The sequence below is a fragment of the Lampetra planeri genome, chromosome 12, assembly GCF_965212315.1.
Source record: "Lampetra planeri chromosome 12, kcLamPlan1.2.h2, whole genome shotgun sequence".
NCBI classification, from domain to species: Eukaryota; Metazoa; Chordata; class Hyperoartia; order Petromyzontiformes; family Petromyzontidae; genus Lampetra; species Lampetra planeri.
The window spans coordinates 4,601,952-4,614,505 of NC_136118.1; positions in this window are offsets into that span (position 1 = coordinate 4,601,952).

Consider the following 12,554-nt stretch of genomic DNA (forward strand, 5'->3'; position numbering starts at 1 on the left):
CTGCATGGTGGAAGAAACAGCTTGGCGCATAGTACGGTCTGAGTAACCGTTCATCTTGAGGGCCAAATGTACATGTTTTAATTCACTGGCCAGGTGGTGTTGGTCAGAGATGCAATGAGCCCTATGGTATAGAGTTTTGATGAGGGAATTCTTTTGAGCTGGGTGGTGGTGGGAGTCAGGCTTCAAGTAGGAATCTGTGTGGGTGACCTTCCTGTAAACAGAATGTCCCAAAGAACCATCAGGCTTCCTCTCAAACAGAACATCCAAGAATGGCGGCTTGCCATCTTTCTCCACTTCCATGGTGAATTTAATGGATGGGTGTCTAGAATTGATGTGGTCTAGGAAATGGTTTAATGCTGGGAAGCCATGTGGCCAAATGATGAAAGTATCATCCACATATCTCTTCCACAGGGAAGGACGAAGGATGGATGTCTGGATGGCGTCTGATTCAAACGTCTCCATGAAAACATTGGCTATCACTGGTGATAAGGGTGAACCCATAAGGGTACCCTCATTTTGTTTGTAGAAGGTACCATTCCAGGTAAAGTAAGTGTTGGTGAGGCAGTACCTAACCAGCGCAGGTACATCAGGGTTCAGTCCATGTTGGACCAAGTCCTTCAATTATTATTATGGTGTCAGGCACTGGGACCTTGGTGAACAGAGAGACCACATCAAAGCTGATGAGGATATCGTCAGGAGACAGTACAATGTCCTTGACCATAGAAACCAATTTGGTTGAGTTAAGTACTGCTGAGGTGGTCTTGCCAGTGAAGGGAAGCAGAGTATCCGATAAAAAAGCGGGCTAGCTTGTAGGTAGGAGAGTTGATCGTGGACACAATAGGCCGTAGTGGGGTACCTTCTTCATGGATCTTGGGAAGACCATATAATCTGGGAGGTCTTGCAGCCGAGAGTTTTAGGGAGGGACGTTTGGTTGGTTCGAATCGGGAAGTCGAACTAGTGATGATCTTGTTGGTTTTTGTCGTCAGGCTGTTAGTAGGATCACTTTTAATTTTGGAGTAACTACCATCATTGAGTAGGTCCTGGATTTTGTTGTATGAGTTTTTATCCATGATAACAGTAGCATTGCCCTTGTCGGCCGAGAGGATGACTATATCATCCCTCTTTTTCAAATTCGCGAGTTCAGAGCGTTCGTTTTTGCTAATGTTGCTAGTGGGTTTCTTAGTATTCTTGAGAATAGTGGCTATTTCAGCTCTCGCAACGACTGCTTGGACGGGTCCTATGCCTCTGAGGGCTACATCGACCTGAGAGATCACATCCTCGACTGGTATATGTTTAGGGGTGACAGCGAAATTCAGCCCTTTAGCCAGTACCGTTTTCAGATTGTCCGAAATCAGGATGTTACTCTGATTAATAACGATCTTGTTAACATCCAGCTTTGTGATGTGTGGTTCTGGCTTCTTCTTTGATAGGAGGTTGTATTTAGCGATCAGGTTAGCTTTGCATTTGGCTGACAGTGAATCAGCAGAGGCAGCAGTCATGTTGTCAACGTGGTTCCAATCAGACGGGGACATTTTTTGTGTTAACATTAAATGTGATTGTAAGAGAGTCTTGTCTAAACTATCGAGTTCAGATCGGAGTAATCTTATTCTCTCTAAGATTAGTGATAGGCTAGCTTTAAACAAAATCCGTTTAGAGTTCGGTGAAGATACAGCAGCAGATGTGAGTGTGAAAGCGATTGGTATTACCTTGTTATCGCGGCATCTCTTGAGGAAGGTTAGCGTCTCGATGAACTGTGACTTCTTGTCTCGTTGTCTGTTAAAAACAGATAAGTAAAATTCCTCCCCGTAGAGGGCATACTTGAAGGCTGCCGACTCCTTATCTACAGCTCTGACAAATTGTTTCAAAAAACCCAATTTGATGTGCAGTGGTGGCATCAGCACATTGACGTTGTTCCTCCCCACAGAGAACTCAGTCTGCTGTGGCCAGTCCCGTCTGTGGTAGTGGGCCTTGGTGTCCCTGCTGTCCCAAAAGCAAAGATAGCAGGGAAACTTGGTAAAACCGCCTTGGAGACCCATCAGGAATACCACCATTTTGAAGTCTCCGATGACCTCCCAGGCATACTCATCATACTTCAAGGCATCCAGCAAGGGTTTGATGCTGTTGTAATCCTTTTTGAGGTGCACTGAGTGAGCCAGGGGAAGAGATGGGTACTTGTTACCATTATGGAGCAGCACGGTTTTGAGGCTCCTGGATGAGCTGTCAATGAAGAGGCGCCACTCATAATGGTTCCAGGCGATTCCGATTGCCTCAAACAGACTGGTCACATTGTGGCAGAAGCAGAGCGCATATTGACAGGTGAAGAAGCTGGAAAAAGGTTGGTGATGCTTCCTCTCATCTGCGACTTGCACACTTGCATCCAACAAGTTCCACTGCTTGAGCCTAGACGTCAAAAGCTCGGCATTGGACTTTGTGAGACCAAGATCTTTGATCAAGTCGTTGAGGTTTTTTTGGTTGGGGTAGTATGGGTTTCTTTCCTCAGCTCCACTTCTTAAAATGTCATCTGGATTTACAACATCTTCCTCGCTCTCTGACTTGCTGCTCTCTTCTAAAGACGGTTGCTCACTCTAAGGAGGAGTGGGCATGGGGAGCTCATGGCAGTGTGGCATCGGGGTGATGGATGAAGGTCCGGATAAGTGATAGCAGGTGCATTCTTGCCAGTCCGACGTTTGGAAGGGCCCACCATGCAGAAGTAGCAGTTGCTTGAATGGTCAGTGGGTTCCTGCCAAATTCATGGGATAGCGAACTTTTTGGCTCTCTTTTCCCCTCTGTACCATCCTACAAAAATATATTTATTTCACCCATGACTAATGTGTAAGATATTCTCGCAACATTTTTCATATATGATATAATTTTTTCAATAACATTGAAAATTGTAAAACATTTTAAAATTTAAAAGTATTACAATTTAAAAAAATGTTAACAAATTTTATAACATCAAATTCCGAGCAACAATTGTCCATCTTACCTTCCAGAGTTGTTTTGCATTGCCTGCATGTGAAATGAGGTCCCCAGGTTTTGTCTTGATCCTCGACAGGCACGCCGAAATATGCCTTGTAGGCCTTACACATCTTAGCAGATGCTTCCATAGAGTACTTTTTCACTCTTGTCTTGCTAAATTGGCCGCAGACATATCAAAATGCGTCTGCCGGATGCTTGCAGCCTCTTGATTCCATCTCATAAAAATGAGATGGCATCAAGCCTGTGTATTTATACTATTTATATTACTGGAAAGTTCTAGAATGTTATAGAAGTTACTCCAAGTTTACTCAGCACTGAATATATCTGGAATGCTCTGGAAAATAGGTACATTTCAAAATATTACTGTCCTGGTCACAAAAGCAAAGTTTGTGGGGAATAATAGCCATTTTCTGTACTTTTGAGGCATAAGCAATTAGGAAATAACACTTACTACCCAGGGACAAAAATATATAACAATTTGTTACACAGTGTTATACATCAAATAAAAAAAATTCAGCTTTGGAGTTTTCCTGTACAGGTAATAGATGGAATTGCCACCAAAGTAAAATGCCTCTTATCCAAAAAGCCTATTATTAATCAATTCCATTATTTGAAGCCAAAAATCGATGTGTGAAAATAAGTTATCCGGAGATTCATTCTTTCTTTTTGTGAATATTTACGCATGAGAGGATTCAATTTCAGTAAGCAGATTGCGATAAAAATTATGAAATAACAAAGCAGATATCTACATTTGATGGTGACATGCAGCACCATAATATTCCTTCAGAGGTGCACATTGCCCGTTGTGTGTTATGGATCAGAAATGTTAAAACTGACAAAGAATATAGAACAAAAGCTGAAAAGCACGTAAAGAACCTCGCAGAAGTACATTCAGAGACAGAAAGAGAAACACGTGGATCAGAGAACAATATACAATATCATAATGGCTGTTAAAAAAACAAGGCGGCTTGAACAGGACACATCAAGACTAGAGGGGACGATGTCTCAAGGACGAGACTGGGAATGGAACATCAGCCAAGGAAAGAACTGGCCTGAGAGGATGACAACCATGGAGATGGAGTGGTCAGATAAGCTCACGTGTTCAAGTGAGATGGTATAAAATATGGCATTGTAGGACTGCGAGAGAGGGGAATGGCATCGGGAGGCCTTTCATACAACAGTGGATCGACAGTGGCTGATGATGATTGAGAAGAAAAAGATTAAGAGGAGTCACTTGGAAGTGGTTGTGACCCGCAATAAATGCATTTTCATATTATCCATGGAATCCGCAGATAAGAGGTGTGAGGTTTGTTAGCGGGGGGCCAAGACACAGCCCCAGCAGGAGGCAGCAATGCATCTGTGATATTGTCGAATAAGAGGGGAGATTAAGAGCACCATAATGCAATGTCACTCAGAGATTTGCGAATGAAGTAAAGCCTTGTACTAAATGAATCCTAATATCTCCAAATTACAGGCAGGGTTGAGCCTGGATATCGGTTGGAAGGGTTACCATCGTGCAGAAAAAATGTTGTTTTAGGCTACTGTGTAGGGCTATGTTGTGAGTGACAGAGAGCAGCGCAGCAAAATCAATCGTTGTACCATCCTTCTATGCTCCCATGTCTATGCAGCCCTCCTTCACCAACCTGCACTGACCAGATTGGTGAAATATGGTTGAAAGAATCCCTGCGACACACACAGTGTGGGGTGGCCCTCATCCAATAGTGGATGAACAAACGGGCTGTACATGTACATATCCAGTTTATTTGAACTCACGTGTCATAGAGTGGAGGTTTGTGGATGATCGATGGTGGAGCACTCAGCAGTAGCCAATTCTCTCCCAATGGATGTGTCGCCATAGGCAATTGGAAACTCATCTGCATTTGGTAATGCTATGATGACCCAGGGTCTCACTACTCTGTTGGGGTGCCATTATCGCTACTGGAGACTCATTTGCCTTTGGTAATGCTATGATTACCCAGGGTCTCACTACTCTGTTGGGGTGCCATTATCGCTACTGGAGACTCATTTGCCTTTGGTAATGCTATGATGACCCAGGGTCTCACTACTCTGTTGGGGTGCCATTATCGCTACTGGAGACTCATTTGCCTTTGGTAATGCTATGATGACCCAGGGTCTCACTACTCTGTTGGGGTGCCATTATCGCTACTGGAGACTCATTTGCCTTTGGTAATGCTATGATTACCCAGGGACCCACCATCCTGTTATGGTGTCGCTACTAGACAGACTCACCTTTCGTTGACTGTTGTACAACAGCAACGAGGACTTTCATAACACTAGCCACCACCTTTAGGTGACTCGTATGCATTATATTGCTCATCTTCCATGACAAAGAAGTGCAGAATGGATTTTAGTAAGGATCTTAGTTGGAACATTTACAGTTATTTGCATTTGAGTTGGAGACTGGTATTAATGGAGGCTTTTCTTAAGTGAAATTGATGGCAATGGTTGTATTCCTCTGATGTCGTTAGGAAGTGAGAATGAGGACCTCAGTTATTTAGGTAGTAATGTGCATAAACACAGAGGGTCATGAGAATACAATCAAGAAATGTATTCCGTTAATAGCAGGGTAGGATTTGATGGGCTATATAAACCACTTGGGAAGAGCAGATTGTAGTTTTAAAAGATGGGTATTTGAGACAGGAGTGATGGTTGTGTTACTTTATGATGATGTTGGAAAGCAGATCCTGCTGTATTTCGCCATTTTGGAAAGGTTCTGCCATTAAGATTCAATGGATTCTGTCAGAAACAGGTCTGTGTTTCACACCTCCGATTAGCATGGTTGGCTACATATGGTATGAAAGAAGTTCAACACGTACATATTTAGCGAATACTAGAAAATGCCGGCAGTATAAATGGGGTTCACTGCAGCTGTTCTATTGGCAGGTCGTCTGTGTTGGGGAAAGCGTTGGCGCTCAAACCGTGTTCCAAGATGTTTGGCCAGCGTTTAAGATTAGACCAAATATCCACTGGAGGGGCTCCCTCGAGCTCCCTCTCGTGAAGGGCCTTTTGTGAGCAGTGGCGTGAGCAAGAAAATGCCTGGCTGCACCTTCACCTGTATTGGATAAGTCCCTTAACAAAGCCAACTCCGTGTTTAGATTACACCCATTCCTGATTGCATTTCAGCGTGGTTTCATGTAGGTAAATAAATATGTAGCTACACTTTTAATTGCCTCATTGGCTGAAATATGTCAATTGTGACACTCTTTAAAATGATGATGTAAGTATCCAAATGTAGTTTAATCAATTTATATTGAAGACAGATTATGATGCAAGCAGTTATTAAAATTGTAATCTGCTTAAACCTCTGTAAATAAGCATCATATTGGATATATGATTGAATTTTTTTTTTTACATAGCCACAAACAAATACTGTGAATTCGGATTTACACAAATACATTTTTTTATTATTATTCTGAAATATTTATAAACAAGACAGGTGCTATGTTTAAACAAAGTTATTGGTTACAACACCTTTTTGAAAGGCATAACAATCGTTAGACAAAACGAATTATGGGAATTCCAACCATGGAAGGAATATGTGCCAACCAGAAATATCCTGTACTAAGTAGTGTAGAGGAATGTTCATCGCACTCGGCGATTCACTTGTCAACTCTTCATGGGCCGCTTAGAAATTCTGTTGGAAGTATAGATTCTGCTGATGTACACATCTTTTCCTTCATTTGATCTGGTGAAAGGTCATGGGGTTCCCATGCTTCTGAAGCGAAGGAACTGAGACCCAATATTTTCCCCCAAGAGCATTACTACTGCATGCATTTGACATGCTCTGCTGCCAAGAGAGTATGCTGCTCACCCATTTTGTGGCAGGAAACAGGGTTTTTGTTGTTGGTAATTTTACAACAAACCTGCTGTAAAAAAAACGGTAAGTTATGCAAAGACGTTGCCAGTTTATTTGTAGAGTGCACTCATTGTTATTTGAATATATGTTGAACTTCTTTCACACCGTACATATTCAACCCCGTTTAGATGATGGAGCAATCAAAATCCACTCGTTTGCAGAATTTTTTTGGACTGTTGCATCCTGGGATATTGAGGGATGACAACGGCCTGGGGAGTTCTTCATTCAAGTGTGGAATGGTTGTGGCTGATGATGATGATGACCACAGGGAAGTCCATACATAGCATTGGCTGTATAGCACAAACTGCCATTTGAAAATGTATGATAGTTGGTGAATTCCTATGAATTGAATGTTTAGTAGACTGTAACATCAGTATTTTGTCCAATTGGTATTTCAGGTGGTGTTCTGTTGGGCAAATACAATGTGATTGTCACAGAAGTGTTTCAGTCACCTCAGTCAATGGCTGCTGGGACATTTGACCAGAGTTCAGACTCCTTCAGCTATTGCAGAGGTAACAGATTTTCAGGTTCATTGGATATTTGACGTTATCACGTTTCCTACAATAGGTATGGCAGCTTTCTCCATCCATTTGTGCCCCTTTTCCTGTGACAGTTTTTCTGAATCATTGTGTCCTTGACTCTTGGTCTTCTCAGTGGAAAATAAATTGAAGACTGATTTATACACTGCTTGACTATCCCTGAACATATTGTCAAGGTTGACGAAGGACTTCAATATAATATAAGGGCAAAGTAAATCTCGGGACTTGAAGAGTTTGCTTTCAAGCTTTTGTGGAATTTCAACCTATATCCCATGACGATCCACCAATCCTTACCTCTGAAAGGCTGGATTACAGCTGTGGACCAATGGTGTGTGTACACTGAACCAGGCATCCATTTTGGGCCAAGCTGCACAAGGGAAGACTCGGTTGGCGCTCGTGTTGTTCACGGTTGGGAATCAATTCCGGATCACTGGGTTCAGAGCACTGAGCTACCACTCTCCAACTTGCTACCCTGTGTACACACAAACACACACAGATATCAAAGACAGTTGATTGGTAGAGTTGGGCAGTGGGTGGCACGTGGCCTGTAATCTGGCGCTGTGGAGACAGCGAGGGTTGGTGGATCACCGCAACAAATGTTGTGAAACTCCCTTCTCGTGGGCTCGCCAGGGGAAGGCAGTACAGCAAGTGGACTAATCACCATCTACATCGATCCATACGAGGATACAGTGTTGCCGGTTTTCTACTACTTGTATAAAAACACTCGTCATTAATTGGCTGGAAGCGTCTAAAAATAAAAACCCATTGCAGGATTCACCCTGATAACGAGTTCTACGACTAGGTGTGGCATTCCAGGATAAATAAGAAAATTATTATTATTTAAGGACTGTAAATTATGTATGTATATTGATGAAGATAAAAGTCAGTGATAAAGGGTGCAAAGACAGACTGCCTGGACAACAGCAACACATAGGTGGCCAGTCAAAGCACTGACAGCAAAAAGTAATAATTCAAAATATAATGGATCAGAGAAAAAAGGTAAATTAGAGACATCGAATCCTCTGTGATCCATGTTTTCAATGTCATTCCAGGTGCCCACCGCTCCATTCTTTGCATACCTTTCAGCATTTGTGAATTTTTTTGAACAATGTAAACTGTTTTGATACATATGTACTGACTGACTCAAAGACACTAAGAGTAGGAGGCACTCTGTTTATTTAAACGGCCCTAACAGTTCACACTTGGTAACTACGGTTCCCAGTCAGGACAGCTGGTAGACTGCCTTACTGGCGACGCCGAGGCGGTGAAGACTCCAGCAGCACGACGGGGACCCCACTCCACACAACAGCCCCGAGGTCCCCTCCCGGGGCCCCTCTTACACTGTCAGCGTGGCCTGGCTCCGCCCCTGGCCACGCCCCCCTTCTGGAACCTACTAGCGGGTTCTTGATGTGCCCCTTCCGTAACCTTTCCCCTACATCCCTCTCTGGTTTATCACGTGACCTGCTGTCAGTCAGGGCTGCTGTAAGCTGCAGATTCCCTTGCTATGTGACCGATTCTATGTCACTACACATGTGTTATAGTAGGTAACGCACGGTCATTGAAAACGCATTACGTCGCTTTTCATAATTAAGTTGAGATTTACAAGAATGTACTGCATGCTGCTGTCATCTGCATATATAAATCGATCATTAAGAAAAATTAACCCGTAAAAACAAAGTTTTTCACTATAAATCCTTTATATGCGTGGCGGCTAGAGTCCTCTCGTCCTCTGGCTTGAGATGGCTGCCACCTATAGGTCAGATGATTGCCTGCCACCATTAAGCAATTGGTAATTAAATATAAAAAATGTTTTCCTAAAAAGTGTAAAATTTTGCAAAAATTTTTTTTCACGAAAATAAATTGTCACGCACAACGAGTCTGTGTGCAAAATTTCAGCTCGATTGGATCACGGGAAGTGGGTTAAAAAACGACCGAAAGATTTGCACGGTCGTAAGCGCGCAAGCAAGCAAGCAAGTGAACTTAATATAAAGGATTTAAAAAGACAAGCAGGCTTGGGCAGAATATGTCGCTAGAAGGGATGAGGACTTTAGATCAAGACTAACAATTGACTGGCAGCCGAAGGCAGGAAAGTGCCCGTAACGACATCTACCTAGTGGAGTGCTGAGACCAGCTTGCGTGCAAGAATAGATGGATTGTTATAGTCCGTTGAACTATTCAACTATTTCAACTATTTTTATATTTTTATTTTACCAGGTAAGGCCTGCTGAACTATATAGCTCTTTTTCAGAAGCGACCTGGCTACAATTAATATCTCAATGAAGTGGCTTGTTACGTGGAAATGTATTGCAGCCAAATACTCTAAGCATTACCATGAGGGATGGTGATGGCTTTCATTCAGCAGTTAATAGATCATGCGTGGTGTTGATGGTGATACAGTATTGACTGTTAAGCAATTGAGTATAGGGAGGGCACACCGGTCGATGGGATGAAGGCTGACGTACGAGATCGGTGACAGATTGGCAGCCAAGGATGGGATGAGGGCTGATGCACGAGATTGGTGACAGGTTGCCAGTCAAGGATGGGAAGATGCCCAAACGGATGAACACTATGGAGATAGAGCGAAAATAATTAGCTGCTTTGCATGAGCAGGATGGATTGTTACATTGCAAGGCAGTGAAGAATGCTAACAACATGGTTAGGCCTTCCTCTAGCAGTGTATAGATCATGACTGATGATTCATTATAATTCTGCCTCTATTAATATAAAAATCACTGCATCTAACATAGGGATATGGCCCATAGGGTATTCATTGTGTTTAATGTCAACATATGTAAATCGTAACACTCAATGCAAGTGAAACATTTATTTGAATTACTCTATTGTGCCTTTCTTGCATATTACTGCCATCCCAAGGCGCGGTTACATCCAATACACAAGTTTTAAAATCAAACAATGAACTTAGAAAGTACATATATATAAAAAATAAATTCCTCCGATTAAAAAATATGAAACCATTCTTAAATTATAATAATGATACTGATCAATGTGGATAACACAATATCTCTCAACCAACAAAGATGGCTGGCAGAATAGGATCACATCAGAACATAAATGCATGTCCACTCTATACAATTTTCAAATGTTGTATTGGTATTATTTACAGCTCATCTCATTAGCATATAGATAATTTCAAAAAAGTATTGCTTTTGTGAGCAACGAAAGTCAATGTGGCACATGGATAACATTAATATTTAATTGTGAATGATATTGGGCAGCGCAGTGGCTTTCCTGGTTTGTTAGTCATTTATAACTACAGTATTACAATGCATTCCCCCTTCAGTGCTGGCGTTCACTGGCATGCGACTTGCCCGCGAAATGTTTTAACAGCTTTTAACAGCAATAAGTAGAAATAAATCTGGACATATTCAGAATGCTCCGAGCATATTGCATTAATAAACAGAAATCATTTATTGCTTTGAAATGCAAAAAAGTTTCCATCTAAATGGAAATGAAACATTCACACTCTATTAGGTTTCTATTTATGTTCCATCATATTGCTAGTGGAGAAACGTTGTCTTTGATGTTTGGGTACTAAAGGAAATCTAATTGGATTTTTTGTTTTTTCTTCATTTAATATCTTTGGTGAATTGATTTATGTTACCTATTATGCATAAAGCTGCCTTGTTGTTGCTTATACATTTTAATTATTTTGCTGGGCTATGTTTATTATTGTTCACTGTCCAAAACAATGTGTTTTTTTGCGATTGAGATAAACTCTGAAATGTTGAGTTAGTAAAACGTGTAATAAGTGTGTGGGGGATGTCAGGGGTAGGAATGGAGATGGACAGTGGGTTAAGGGGCAGTGGGGCAGGAACATGGGAGAAGGGAAGGAGCAGGTGAGGAGATATAAGAGGGGGGGCATCGGTGGGGGGGGGGGGGCTCAAGAGATGCTGGCGGGGAACGGACTGGGAGAGGGCTGTGAGCATTCTTCCTCTAAACGCGTGTAAAAATTTAGACGGGGCCAAAATATGATGGTTTACTGCTTGAATAAAACACTTAATTTGGAATGATTTATAAGATGCAGGATACATATATCACACAAGCTGCATGCGATGGCAATTCCTTGATGTACTGTAAACTTATACTAAGAGCTGTAAGGTATGATGTAAATTATTTTTTCATTGCTTGGGTAACTCCATGGACTAAACAAAATCAACATGAGTTGTTTTTGCTTTTTAATTTGCCAAGTTATTGTGTAAGTACAAACACTTTATTTACACAACAAATGCAATTCGCTTGCATTTATTTAATTGTTTCTACTTACCCAACAATGTTTTGATTCATTATGTGTATGCAAATTATTACTAATTTTCGAGTTTGCATGTATCTTTTTTCTGAAAGTACATCGGTGGATTTTTTTTTATATGAGTAACTTAGAGCGTATATGTCTGGAAAGGCATATATTGTTAATATTCCTGGATTCTGAATTGGATGACGATACAAACATAACATATATATATGACCGTGAGAGTGGTTTGTAAATTAATCCAACATTGACATAAATTCTAACCCATCTTTCTTTTCCGCCAAAACCCCCTGTAACATCGTGTTCCTGTAAATCATGAAGTGGACAAAAGTCAACATAGTTTGAGCTTGGCTCTTCAGAAATAAAGTGACGCGTAAATATAGTGTCAAGAGGTGTACCTCAAAATCCTCTACCTATGGTAGTTTCTCTAATTCATAAACAATATAGAGAGTGATTCCTTTGGGGTGAGTCTCTTAGATTTGGCTGTTGTCGAATAGTTGGCTCTTTAAAGAAAAAAATATTATCAAGTGGAATTGGAATTGCATGCCGTAATAGTATATTGATTTGAGATTCAGCTCAGTCAAATGGCTGATGTTCACTCCCTTGGTAGACCTCATGCCAAATAAGACCCATCCATGTACTTTGCAAGAAGTTCAAAATACATAAAATAAAAGACAACGGAACATATAAATTGGCTGTAACTCCACTTTGTCATGTGTCGTGCATCGCATCCAAGGGGGAGACAATAAATTCTGGGACTGTGCGGCATGAGCAACAATAAAAGAGCTGCCAAAGTTTCTGGATTTGTGTGCGAGCCACTCCTGATATGATCCCAAGGGCACCATGCTGCAATTGGTGGTGGGATTGCTCCATAAATTCTTTTTCTAAAGAG